Source organism: Rattus norvegicus, chromosome 8 (genome assembly GCF_036323735.1).
Source record: "Rattus norvegicus strain BN/NHsdMcwi chromosome 8, GRCr8, whole genome shotgun sequence".
Taxonomy (NCBI): Eukaryota; Metazoa; Chordata; class Mammalia; order Rodentia; family Muridae; genus Rattus; species Rattus norvegicus.
The window spans coordinates 6037485-6051672 of record NC_086026.1 but is presented as its reverse complement, the minus strand read 5'-3'; positions in this window follow the sequence as shown (position 1 = coordinate 6051672).

Below are 14188 nucleotides of genomic sequence, written 5' to 3'. Positions count from 1 at the left end.
CTACTGAATTCACCATGATACTAGATTCCGTTCTTTAAAATGTTGCTATATATTGAAATGCACACTCATAGAAGCATGTCCCATTTGGAAATCTCTGAAATCGTCTAGAAATTTTGACTCCATTCGTGAAAATTTTTCTATATCCCGAACAGACCACTTATTACTTCTGTGGCCTATTGGGAACTAACCGAATTCAACAAGTTACTGAGATTCGGCACACCAAATTTTGATAAATCTTTAATAGTACACATATTACTAGAGCCTGCTACTGGGAACTCACTGAATTCACAAAGAAACAGGGTTTCAGTTCGTTAAAACGTTGCTCTATCTTGAATAACAAGCTTATTACATGCGAATCCTATTGGGAACCTACTGAATTCACCATGATACTTAGATTCCGTTCCTTAAAATTTTGCTATATATTGAAAAGCACACTCATACAAGTATGTCCCATTGGAAACTGACTGAGTTCGCCAAGAAATTTTGATTCCATTTGTAAAAATTTTTCTATACCCCGAAGAGTCCAATTATTACTACTGCGGCCTATTTGGAACTAACCGAATTCACCATGTTACTGAGATTCTGCACACCAAATTTTGATAAATCTTTAAAAGTACACATATTACAAGAGCCTGCTACTGGGAAATAACTGAAATCACAAAAAAACAGTGCTTCAGTTCGTTAAAACGTTGCACTATCTTGAATAAAAAGCTTATTACATGAGAATCCTATTGGGAACCTACTGAATTTACCATGATACTTAGATTCCGTTCCTTAAAATGTTGCTAATACGGAAAAGCACACTCATAAAAGGATGTCCCATTGCGAACTCACTGAATTCGCCTAGAAATTTTGATTCCATTCGTGAAAATTTTTCTATATCCCGAACACTCCACTTATTACTACTGCGGCCTATTGGGAAGTAACCGAATTCACCAATTTACTGAGATTCGGCTCAACAAATTTTGATAAATATTTAAAAGTACACATATCACAAGAGGCTGCTACTGGCAACTCACTGAATTCACAAAGAAACAGTGTTTCAGTTCGTTAAAACGTTGCTCTATCTTGAACAACATGCTTATTACATGCCAATCCTATTGGGAACCTACTGAATTCACCATGTTACTTAGATTCTGTTCCTAAAATGTTGCTATATATTGAAAAGCTCACTCATACAATCATGTCGTATTCGGAACACACTGAATTCGCATAGAAATTTTGATTCCATTCTTGAAAATTTTTTGTTATCCCGAACACTCCACTTACTACGACTGCGGACTTTTGGGAACCTACCGAATTCACCAATTTACTGAGATTCGGCTGACCAAATTTTGATAAATCTTTAAAAGTACACATATTACAAGAGCCTGCTACTGGGAACTCACTGAATTCACAAAGAAACGGTGTTTCAGTTCGTTAAAACGTTGCTCTATCTTGAACAACATGCTTATTACATGCGAATCCTATTGGGAACCTACTGAATTCAACATGATACTAGATTCCGTTCTTTAAAATGTTGCTATATATTGAAATGCACACTCATAGAAGCATGTCCCATTGGGAACTCTCTGAAATCGTCTAGAAATTTTTACTCCATTCGTGAAAATTTTACTATACCCCAAACAGTCCTCTAATTAACTACGGCCTATTTGGAACTAACCAAATTCACCATGTTACTCAGATTCGGCTCACCAAATTTTGATAAATCTTTAAAAGTACACATATTACAAGAGCCTGCTACTAGCAACTAACTGAATTCAAATAGAAACAGTGTTTCAGTTCGTTAAAACGTTGCTCTATCTTGAATAACAAGGTTATTCCAAGCAAATCCTATTGGGAACCTACTGAATTCACCATAATACCTAGATTCTGTTCCTAAAATGTTACTATATATTGAAAAGCTCACTCATACAATCATGTCCCATTGAAAACTCACTGAATTCGTCTAGAAATTTTGATTCCATTCGTGAAAATTTTTCTATATCCTGAACACTCCACTTATTACTACGGCGGCCTATTGGGAACTAAACGAATTCACCAATTTACTGAGATTTGGCTCACCAAATTTTGATCAATATTTAAAAGTACACATATCACTAGAGCCTGCTACTGGGAACTCACTGAATTCACAAAGAAACAGTGTTTCAGTTCGTTAAAACGTTGCTCTATCTTGAACAACAAGCTTTTTACATGCGAATCCTATTGGGAATCTACTGAATTCACCATGATACTTAGATTGTGTTCCTAAAATGTTGCTATATATTGAAATGCACACTCATAGAAGCATGTACCATTGGGGACTCTCTGAAATCGTCTAGATATTTTGACTCCATTCGTGAAAATTTTTCTATATCCAGAATAGACCACTTATTACTTCTGTGGCCTATTGGGAACTAACCGAATTCAACAATTTACTGAGATTCGGCTGACCAAATTTTGATAAATCTTTAAAAGTACACATATCACAAGAGCCTGCTACGGGGAACAAACTGAATTCACAAAGAAACAGTGTTTCAGTTCGTTAAAACCTTGCTCTATCTTGAACAACAAGCTTATTACATGCGAATCCTATAGGGAACCTACTGAATTCACCATAATACCTAGAGTCTGTTCCTAAAAATTTGCTATATATGGTAAAGCTCACTCATACAATCATGTCCCATTGGGAACTCACTGAATTCTTCTAGAAATTTTGATTCCATTCGTCAAAATTTTTCTATATCCCGAACACTCCACTTATTACTACTGCGGCATATTGGGAACTAACCGAATTCACCAATTTACTGAGATTTGACTCACCAAATTTTGATAAATCTTTAAAAGTACACATATCACAAGAGCCTGCTACTGGGAACTCACTGAATTCACAAAGAAACAGTGTTTCAGTTCATTAAAACGTTGCTCTATCTTGAACAACAAGCTTATTACATGCGAATCCTATTGGGAACCTACTGAGTTCACCATGATACTTAGATTGTGTTCCTAAAATGTTGCTATATATTGAAATGCATACTCATAGAAGCATGTCCCATTGGGAACTCTCTAAAATCGTCTAGAAATTTTGACTCCATTAGTGAAAATTTTTCTATATCCAGAATAGACCACTTATTACTTCTGTGGCCTTTTGGGAACTAACCGAATTCAACAGTTACTGAGATTCGGCACACCAAATTTTGATAAATCTTTAAAAGTACACATATTACAAGAGCCTGCTACTGGGAAATAACAGAATTCACAAAGAAACAGGGTTTCAGTTCGTTAAAACGTTGCTCTATCTTGAATAACAAGCTTATTACATGCGAATCCAATTGGGAACCTACTGAATTCACCATGATACTTAGATTCCGTTCCTTAAAATGTTGCTAATACGGAAAAGCACACTCATACAAGCATGTCCCATTGCGAACTTACTGAATTCGCCTAGAAATTTTGATTCCATTCGTTAAAATTTTTCTATACCCCGAACAGTCCCCTAATTACTACTGCGGCCTATTTGGAACTAACCGAATTCACCATGTTACTCAGATTCGGCTCACCAAATTTTGATAAATCTTTAAAAGTACACATATAACAAGAGCCTGCTACTGGGAAATCACTGAATTCACAAAGAAACGGTGTTTCAGTTCGTTAAAACCTTGCTCTATCTTGAACAACAAGCTTATTACATGCGAATCCTATTGGGAACATAATGAATTCACCATGATACTAGATTCCATTCTTTAAAATGTTGCTATATAGTGAAATGCACACTCACAGAAGCATGTCCCATTGGGAACTCTCTGAAATCGTCTAGAAATTTTGACTCCATTCGTGAAAATTTTTCTATATCCGGAACAGACCACTTATTACTTCTGTGGCCTATTGGGAACTAACCGAATTCAACAAGTTACTGAGATTCGGCACACCAAATTTTGATAAATCTTTAAAACTACACATATTACAAGAACCTGCTACTTGGAAATAACTGAATTCACAAAGAAACAGGGTTTCAGTTCGTTAAAACGTTGCTCTATCTTGAATAACAAGCTTATTACATGCGAATCCTATTGGGAACCTACTGAATTCACCAAGATACTTAGATTCCGTTCCTTAAAATTTTGCTATATATTGAAAAGCACACTCATACAAGTATGTCCCATTGGGAACTGACTGAATTCGCCAAGAAATTTTGATTCTATTCATAATAATTTTTCTATACCCCAAAGAGTCCAATTATTACTACTGCGGCCTATTTGGAATTAACCGAATTCACCATGTTACTGAGATTCTGCACACCAAATTTTGATAAATCTTTAAAAGTACACTATTACAAGAGTCTGCTACTGGGAACTCACTGAATTCACAAAGAACCAGTGTTTCAGTTCGTTAAAACTTTGCTCTATCTTGAACAACTTGCTTATTATATGCGAATCCTATTGGGAACCTACTGAATTCACCATGATACTTAGATTCCGTTCCTTAAAATGTTCCTAATACGGAAAAGCACACTCATACAAGCATGTCCCATTGCGAACTCACTGAATTCGCCTAGAAATTTTGATTCCATTCGTTAAATTTTTTTATACCCCAAACAGTCCTCTAATTACTACTGCGGCCTATTTGGAACTAACCGAATTCACCATGTTACTCAGATTCGGCTCACCAAATTTTGATAAATCTTTAAAAGTACACATATTACAAGAGCCTGCTACTAGCAACTAACTGATTTCAAATAGAAACAGTGTTTCAGTTCGTTAAAACCTTGCTCTATCTTAAATAACAAGGTTATTACATGCAAATCCTATTGGGAACCTACTGAATTCACCATGATACTTAGATTCTGTTCCTAAAATGTTGCTATATATTGAAAAGCTCACTCATACAATCATGTCCCATTGGAAACTCACTGAATTCTTCTAGAAATTTTGATTCCATTCGTCAAAATTTTTCTATATCCCGAACACTCCACTTATTACTACAGCGGCATATTGGGAACTAACCGAATTCACCAATTTACTGAGATTTGACTCACCAAATTTTGATAAATCTTTAAAAGTACACATATCACAAGAGCCTCTACTGGGAACTCACTGAATTCACAAAGAAACAGTGTTTCAGTTCATTAAAACGTTGCTCTATCTTGAACAACAAGCTTATTACATGCGAATCCTATTGGGAACCTACAGAGTTCACCATGATACTTAGATTGTGTTCCTAAAATGTTGCTATATATTGAAATGCATACTCATAGAAGCATGTCCCATTGGGAACTCTCTAAAATCGTCTAGAAATTTTGACTCCATTAGTGAAAATTTTTCTATATCCAGAATAGACCACTTATTACTTCTGTGGCCTTTTGGGAACTAACCGAATTCAACAAGTTACTGAGATTCGGCACACCAAATTTTGATAAATCTTTAAAAGTACACATATTACAAGAGCCTGCTACTGGGAAATAACAGAATTCACAAAGAAACAGGGTTTCAGTTCGTTAAAACGTTGCTCTATCTTGAATAACAAGCTTATTACATGCGAATCCTATTGGGAACCTACTGATTTCACCATGATACTTAGATTCCGTTCCTTAAAATGTTGCTAATACGGAAAAGCACACTCATACAAGCATGTCCCATTGCGAACTTACTGAATTCGCCTAGAAATTTTGATTCCATTCGTTAAAATTTTTCTATACCCCGAACAGTACCCTAATTAATACTGCAGCCTATTTGGAACTAACCGAATTCACCATGTTACTCAGATTCGGCTCACCAAATTTTGATAAATCTTTAAAAGTACACATATAACAAGAGCCTGCTACTGGGAAATCACTGAATTCACAAAGAAACGGTGTTTCAGTTCGTTAAAACCTTGCTCTATCTTGAACAACAAGCTTATTACATGCGAATCCTATTGGGAACCTACTGAATTCACCATAATACCTAGATTCTGTTCCTAAAATGTTGCTATATATTGAAAACCTCACTCATACAATCATATCCCTCTGGGAATACACTGAATTCGTCTAGAAATTTTGATTCCTTTCGTGAAAATTTTTCTATATCCCGAACACTCCACTTATTACTACTGCGGCCTATTGGGAAGTAACCGAATTCACCAATTTACTGAGATTCGGCTCACCAAATTTCGATAAATCTTTAAAAGTACACATATAACAAGAGCCTGGTACTGGGAAATCACTGAATTCACAAAGAAACGGTGTTTCAGTTCGTTAAAACCTTGCTCTATCTTGAACAACAAGCTTATTACATGCGAATCCTATTGGGAACCTACTGAATTCACCATAATACCTAGATTCTGTTATTAAAATGTTGCTATATATTGAAAAGCTCACTCATACAATTATATCCCTCTGGGAACACACTGAATTCGTCTAGAAATTTTGATTCCATTCGTGAAAATTTTTCTATATCCCGAACAGTCCACTTATTACTACTGCGGCCTGTTGGGAAGTAACCGAAATCACCAATTTACTGAGATTCGGCTCACCAAATTTTGATAAGTCTTTAAAATACACATATTACAAGAGCCTGCTACTGGGAACTCACTGAATTCACAAAGAAACGGTGTTTCAGTTCCTTAAAATGTTGCTCTTTCTTGAACAACATGCTTATTACATGCGAATCCTATTGGGAACCTACTGAATTCACCATGATACTTAGATTCCGTTCCTTAAAATTTTGCTATATATTGAAAAGCACACTCATACAAGTATGTCCCATTGGGAACTGACTGAATTCGACAAGATTTTTGATTCCATTCGTAAAAATTTTTCTATACCCCGAAGAGTCCAATTATTACTACTGCGGCCTATTTGGAACTAACCGATTTCACAATGTTACTGAAATTCTGCACACAAAATTTTGATAAATCTTTAAAACTACACATATTACAAGAGCCTTCTACTGGGAACTAACTGAATTCACAAAGAAACGGTGTTTCAGTTCGTTAAAACGTTGATCTATCTTGAACAACATGCTTATTACATGCGAATCCTATTGGTAACCTACTCTATTCACCATGATACTAAATTCCGTTCTTTAAAATGTTGCTATTATTGAAATGCACACTCATAGAAGCATGTCCCATTGGGAACTCTCTGAAATCGTCTAGAAATTTTGACTCCATTCGAGAAAATTTTTCTATCTCCCGAACAGACCACTTATTACTATTGCGGCCTATTGGGAACTAACGGAATTCACCATGTTACTCAGATTCGGCTCACCAAATTTTGATAAATCTTTAAAAGTACACATATTACAAGAGACTGCTACTAGCAACTAACTGATTTCAAATAGAAACAGTGTTTCAGTTCGTTAAAACGTTGCTCTATCTTAAATAACAAGGTTATTACATGCGAATCCTATTGTGAACCTACTGAATTCACCATGATACTTAGATTCTGTTCCTAAATGTTGCTATATATTGAAAAGCTCACTCATACAATCATGTCCCATTGGGAACTCACTGAATTCGCCTAGAAATTTTGATTCCATTCGTGAAAATTTTTCTATATCCCGAACAAACCACTTATTACTACTGCGGCCTATTGGGAACTAACCGAATTCACCATGTTACTGAGATTCGGCACACCAAATTTTGATAAATCTTTAAAAGTACACATATCACAAGAGCCTGTTACTGGGAACTCACTGAATTCACAAAGAAACAGTGTTTCAGTTCGTTAAAACCTTGCTCTATCTTGAACAACAAGCTTATTACATGCGAATCCTATTGGGAACCTACTGAATTCACCATAATACCTAGATTCTGTTCCTAAAATGTTGCTATATATTGAAAAGCTCACTCAGACAATCATATCCCATTGGGAACTCACTGAATTCGACTAGAAATTTTGATTCCATTCGTGAAAATTTTTCTATATCCCGAACACTCCTCTTATTACTACTGCGGCCTATTGGGAAGTAACCGAATTCACCAATTTACTGAGATTCGGCTGACCAAATTTTGATAAATGTTTAAAAGTACACATATTACAATAGCCTGCTACTGGAAACTCACTGAATTCACAAAGAAACGGTGTTTCAGTTCGTTAAAACGTTGATCTATCTTGAACAACATGCTTATTACATGCGAATCCTATTGGGAACCTACTGAAATCACCATGATACTAGATTCCGTTCTGTAAAATGTTGCTATACATTGAAATGCACACTCATAGAAGCATGTCCCATTGGGAACTCACTGAATTCGCCTAGAAATTTTGATTCCATTCGTTAAAATTTTTCTATACCCCGAACAGTCCCCTAATTACTACTGCGGCCTGTTTGGAACTAACCGAATTCACCATGTTACTCAGATTCGGCTCACCAAATTTTGATAAATCTTTAAAAGTACACATATTACAAGAGCCTGCTACTGGGAAATAACTGAATTCACAAACAAACAGTGCTTCAGTTCGTTAAAACGTTCCTCTATCTTGAATAACAAGCTTATTACATGTGAATCCTATAGGGAACCTACTGAATTCACCATGATACTTATGTTCCGTTCTTTAAAATGTTGCTAATACGGAAAAGCACACTCATACAAGCATGTCCCATTGCGAACTCACTGAATTCGCCTAGAAATTTTGATTCCATTCGGTAAAATTTTTCTATACCCCGAACAGTCCCCTAATTACAACTGCGGCCTATTTGGAACTAACCCAATTCACCATGTTACTCAGATTCGCTCACCAAATTTTGATAAATCTTTAAAAGTACACATATTATAAGAGCCTGCTACTGGGAAATAACTGAATTTACAAAGAAACAGTGTTTCAGTTCGTTAATATGTTGCTCTATCTTGAATAACAAGCTTATTATATGCGAATCCTACTGGGAACCTACTGAATTCAACATGATACTTAGATTCTGTTCCTAAAATGTTGCTATATATTGAAAAGCTCACTCATACAATCATGTCGCATTGGGAACTCACTGAATTCGCCTAGAAATTTTGATTCCATTCGTGAAAATTTTTTGATATCCCGAACACTCCACTTATTACTACTGCGGCCTATTTGGAACTAACCGAATTCACCAATTTACTGAGATTCGGCTCACCAAATTTTTATAAATCTTTAAAAGTACACATATAACAAGAGCCTGCTACTGGGAAATCACTGAATTCACAAAGAAACGGTGTTTCAGTTCGTTAAAACCTTGCTCTATCTTGAACAACAAGCTTATTACATGCGAATCCTATTGGGAACCTACTGAATTCACCATTATACCTAGATTCTGTTCCTAAAATGTTGCTATATATTGAAAAGCTCACTCAAACAATCATATCCCTCAGGGAACACACTGAATTCGTCTAGAAATTTTGATTCCATTCGTGAAAATTTTTCTATATCCCGAAAACTCCACTTATTACTACTGCGGCCTATTGGGAAGTAACCGAATTCACCAATTTACTGAGATTCGGCTCACCAAATTTTGATCAATCTTTAAAATACAAATATTACAAGAGCCTACTACTGGGAACTCACTGAATTCACAAAGAAACGGTGTTTCAGTTCGTTAAAATGTTGCTCTTTCTTGAACAACATGCTTATTACATGCGAATCCTATTGGGAACCTACTGAATTCAATATGATACTTAGATTCCGTTCCTTAAAATTTTGCTATATATTGGTAAGCACACTCATACAAGTATGTCCCATTGGGAACTGACTGAATTCGACAAGAAATTTTGAATCCATTCGTAAAAATTTTTCTATACCCAGAAGAGTCCAATTATTACTACTGCGGCCTATTTGGAACTAACCGAATTCACCATGTTACTGAGATTCTGCACATCAAATTTTGATAAATCTTTAAAACTACACATATTACTAGAGCCTGCTACTGGGAACTCACTGAATTCACAAAGAAACGGTGTTTCAGTTCGTTAAAACGTTGATCTATCTTGAACAACATGCTTATTACATGCGAATCCTATTGGTAACCTACTGAATTCACCATGATACTAAATTCCGTTCTTTAAAATGTTGCTATATATTGAAATGCACACTAATAGAAGCATGTCCCATTGGGAACTCTCTGAAATCGTCTAGAAATTTTGACTCAATTCGTGAAAATTTTTCTATCTCCCGAACAGACCACTTATTACTACTGCGGCCTATTGGGAACTAACGGAATTCACCATGTTACTCAGATTAAGCTCACCAAATTTTGATAAAACTTTAAAAGTACACATATTACAAGAGCAGGCTACTGGGAAGTAACTGAATTCACAAAGAAATAGTGTTTCAGTTCGTTAAAACCTTGCTCTATCTTGAACAACAAGCTTATTACATGCGAATCCTATTGGGAACCTACTGAATTCACCATAATACCTAGATTCTGTTCCTAAAATGTTGCTATATATTGAAAACCTCACTCATACAATCATATCCCTCTGGGAATACACTGAATTCGTCTAGAAATTTTGATTCCTTTCGTGAAAATTTTTCTATATCCCGAACACTCCACTTATTACTACTGCGGCCTATTGGGAAGTAACCGAATTCACCAATTTACTGAGATTCGGCTCACCAAATTTCGATAAATCTTTAAAAGTACACATATAACAAGAGCCTGGTACTGGGAAATCACTGAATTCACAAAGAAACGGTGTTTCAGTTCGTTAAAACCTTGCTCTATCTTGAACAACAAGCTTATTACATGCGAATCCTATTGGGAACCTACTGAATTCACCATAATACCTAGATTCTGTTATTAAAATGTTGCTATATATTGAAAAGCTCACTCATACAATTATATCCCTCTGGGAACACACTGAATTCGTCTAGAAATTTTGATTCCATTCGTGAAAATTTTTCTATATCCCGAACAGTCCACTTATTACTACTGCGGCCTATTGGGAAGTAACCGAAATCACCAATTTACTGAGATTCGGCTCACCAAATTTTGATAAGTCTTTAAAATACACATATTACAAGAGCCTGCTACTGGGAACTCACTGAATTCACAAAGAAACGGTGTTTCAGTTCCTTAAAATGTTGCTCTTTCTTGAACAACATGCTTATTACATGCGAATCCTATTGGGAACCTACTGAATTCACCATGATACTTAGATTCCGTTCCTTAAAATTTTGCTATATATTGAAAAGCACACTCATACAAGTATGTCCCATTGGGAACTGACTGAATTCGACAAGATTTTTGATTCCATTCGTAAAAATTTTTCTATACCCCGAAGAGTCCAATTATTACTACTGCGGCCTATTTGGAACTAACCGAATTCACAATGTTACTGAAATTCTGCACACAAAATTTTGATAAATCTTTAAAACTACACATATTACAAGAGCCTTCTACTGGGAACTAACTGAATTCACAAAGAAACGGTGTTTCAGTTCGTTAAAACGTTGATCTATCTTGAACAACATGCTTATTACATGCGAATCCTATTGGTAACCTACTCTATTCACCATGATACTAAATTCCGTTCTTTAAAATGTTGCTATTATTGAAATGCACACTCATAGAAGCATGTCCCATTGGGAACTCTCTGAAATCGTCTAGAAATTTTGACTCCATTCGTGAAAATTTTTCTATCTCCCGAACAGACCACTTATTACTATTGCGGCCTATTGGGAACTAACGGAATTCACCATGTTACTCAGATTCGGCTCACCAAATTTTGATAAATCTTTAAAAGTACACATATTACAAGAGACTGCTACTAGCAACTAACTGATTTCAAATAGAAACAGTGTTTCAGTTCGTTAAAACGTTGCTCTATCTTAAATAACAAGGTTATTACATGCGAATCCTATTGTGAACCTACTGAATTCACCATGATACTTAGATTCTGTTCCTAAATGTTGCTATATATTGAAAAGCTCACTCATACAATCATGTCCCATTGGGAACTCACTGAATTCGCCTAGAAATTTTGATTCCATTCGTGAAAATTTTTCTATATCCCGAACAAACCACTTATTACTACTGCGGCCTATTGGGAACTAACCGAATTCACCATGTTACTGAGATTCGGCACACCAAATTTTGATAAATCTTTAAAAGTACACATATCACAAGAGCCTGTTACTGGGAACTCACTGAATTCACAAAGAAACAGTGTTTCAGTTCGTTAAAACCTTGCTCTATCTTGAACAACAAGCTTATTACATGCGAATCCTATTGGGAACCTACTGAATTCACCATAATACCTAGATTCTGTTCCTAAAATGTTGCTATATATTGAAAAGCTCACTCATACAATCATATCCCATTGGGAACTCACTGAATTCGACTAGAAATTTTGATTCCATTCGTGAAAATTTTTCTATATCCCGAACACTCCTCTTATTACTACTGCGGCCTATTGGGAAGTAACCGAATTCACCAATTTACTGAGATTCGGCTGACCAAATTTTGATAAATGTTTAAAAGTACACATATTACAATAGCCTGCTACTGGGAACTCACTGAATTCACAAAGAAACGGTGTTTCAGTTCGTTAAAACGTTGATCTATCTTGAACAACATGCTCATTACATGCGAATCCTATTGGGAACCTACTGAAATCACCATGATACTAGATTCCGTTCTGTAAAATGTTGCTATACATTGAAATGCACACTCATAGAAGCATGTCCCATTGGGAACTCACTGAATTCGCCTAGAAATTTTGATTCCATTCGTTAAAATTTTTCTATACCCCGAACAGTCCCCTAATTACTACTGCGGCCTGTTTGGAACTAACCGAATTCACCATGTTACTCAGATTCGGCTCACCAAATTTTGATAAATCTTTAAAAGTACACATATTACAAGAGCCTGCTACTGGGAAATAACTGAATTCACAAACAAACAGTGCTTCAGTTCGTTAAAACGTTCCTCTATCTTGAATAACAAGCTTATTACATGTGAATCCTATAGGGAACCTACTGTATTCACCATGATACTTATGTTCCGTTCTTTAAAATGTTGCTAATACGGAAAAGCACACTCATACAAGCATGTCCCATTGCGAACTCACTGAATTCGCCTAGAAATTTTGATTCCATTCGGTAAAATTTTTCTATACCCCGAACAGTCCCCTAATTACAACTGCGGCCTATTTGGAACTAACCCAATTCACCATGTTACTCAGATTCGCTCACCAAATTTTGATAAATCTTTAAAAGTACACATATTATAAGAGCCTGCTACTGGGAAATAACTGAATTTACAAAGAAACAGTGTTTCAGTTCGTTAATATGTTGCTCTATCTTGAATAACAAGCTTATTATATGCGAATCCTACTGGGAACCTACTGAATTCAACATGATACTTAGATTCTGTTCCTAAAATGTTGCTATATATTGAAAAGCTCACTCATACAATCATGTCGCATTGGGAACTCACTGAATTCGCCTAGAAATTTTGATTCCATTCGTGAAAATTTTTTGATATCCCGAACACTCCACTTATTACTACTGCGGCCTATTTGGAACTAACCGAATTCACCAATTTACTGAGATTCGGCTCACCAAATTTTTATAAATCTTTAAAAGTACACATATAACAAGAGCCTGCTACTGGGAAATCACTGAATTCACAAAGAAACGGTGTTTCAGTTCGTTAAAACCTTGCTCTATCTTGAACAACAAGCTTATTACATGCGAATCCTATTGGGAACCTACTGAATTCACCATTATACCTAGATTCTGTTCCTAAAATGTTGCTATATATTGAAAAGCTCACTCAAACAATCATATCCCTCAGGGAACACACTGAATTCGTCTAGAAATTTTGATTCCATTCGTGAAAATTTTTCTATATCCCGAAAACTCCACTTATTACTACTGCGGCCTATTGGGAAGTAACCGAATTCACCAATTTACTGAGATTCGGCTCACCAAATTTTGATCAATCTTTAAAATACAAATATTACAAGAGCCTACTACTGGGAACTCACTGAATTCACAAAGAAACGGTGTTTCAGTTCGTTAAAATGTTGCTCTTTCTTGAACAACATGCTTATTACATGCGAATCCTATTGGGAACCTACTGAATTCAATATGATACTTAGATTCCGTTCCTTAAAATTTTGCTATATATTGGTAAGCACACTCATACAAGTATGTCCCATTGGGAACTGACTGAATTCGACAAGAAATTTTGAATCCATTCGTAAAAATTTTTCTATACCCAGAAGAGTCCAATTATTACTACTGCGGCCTATT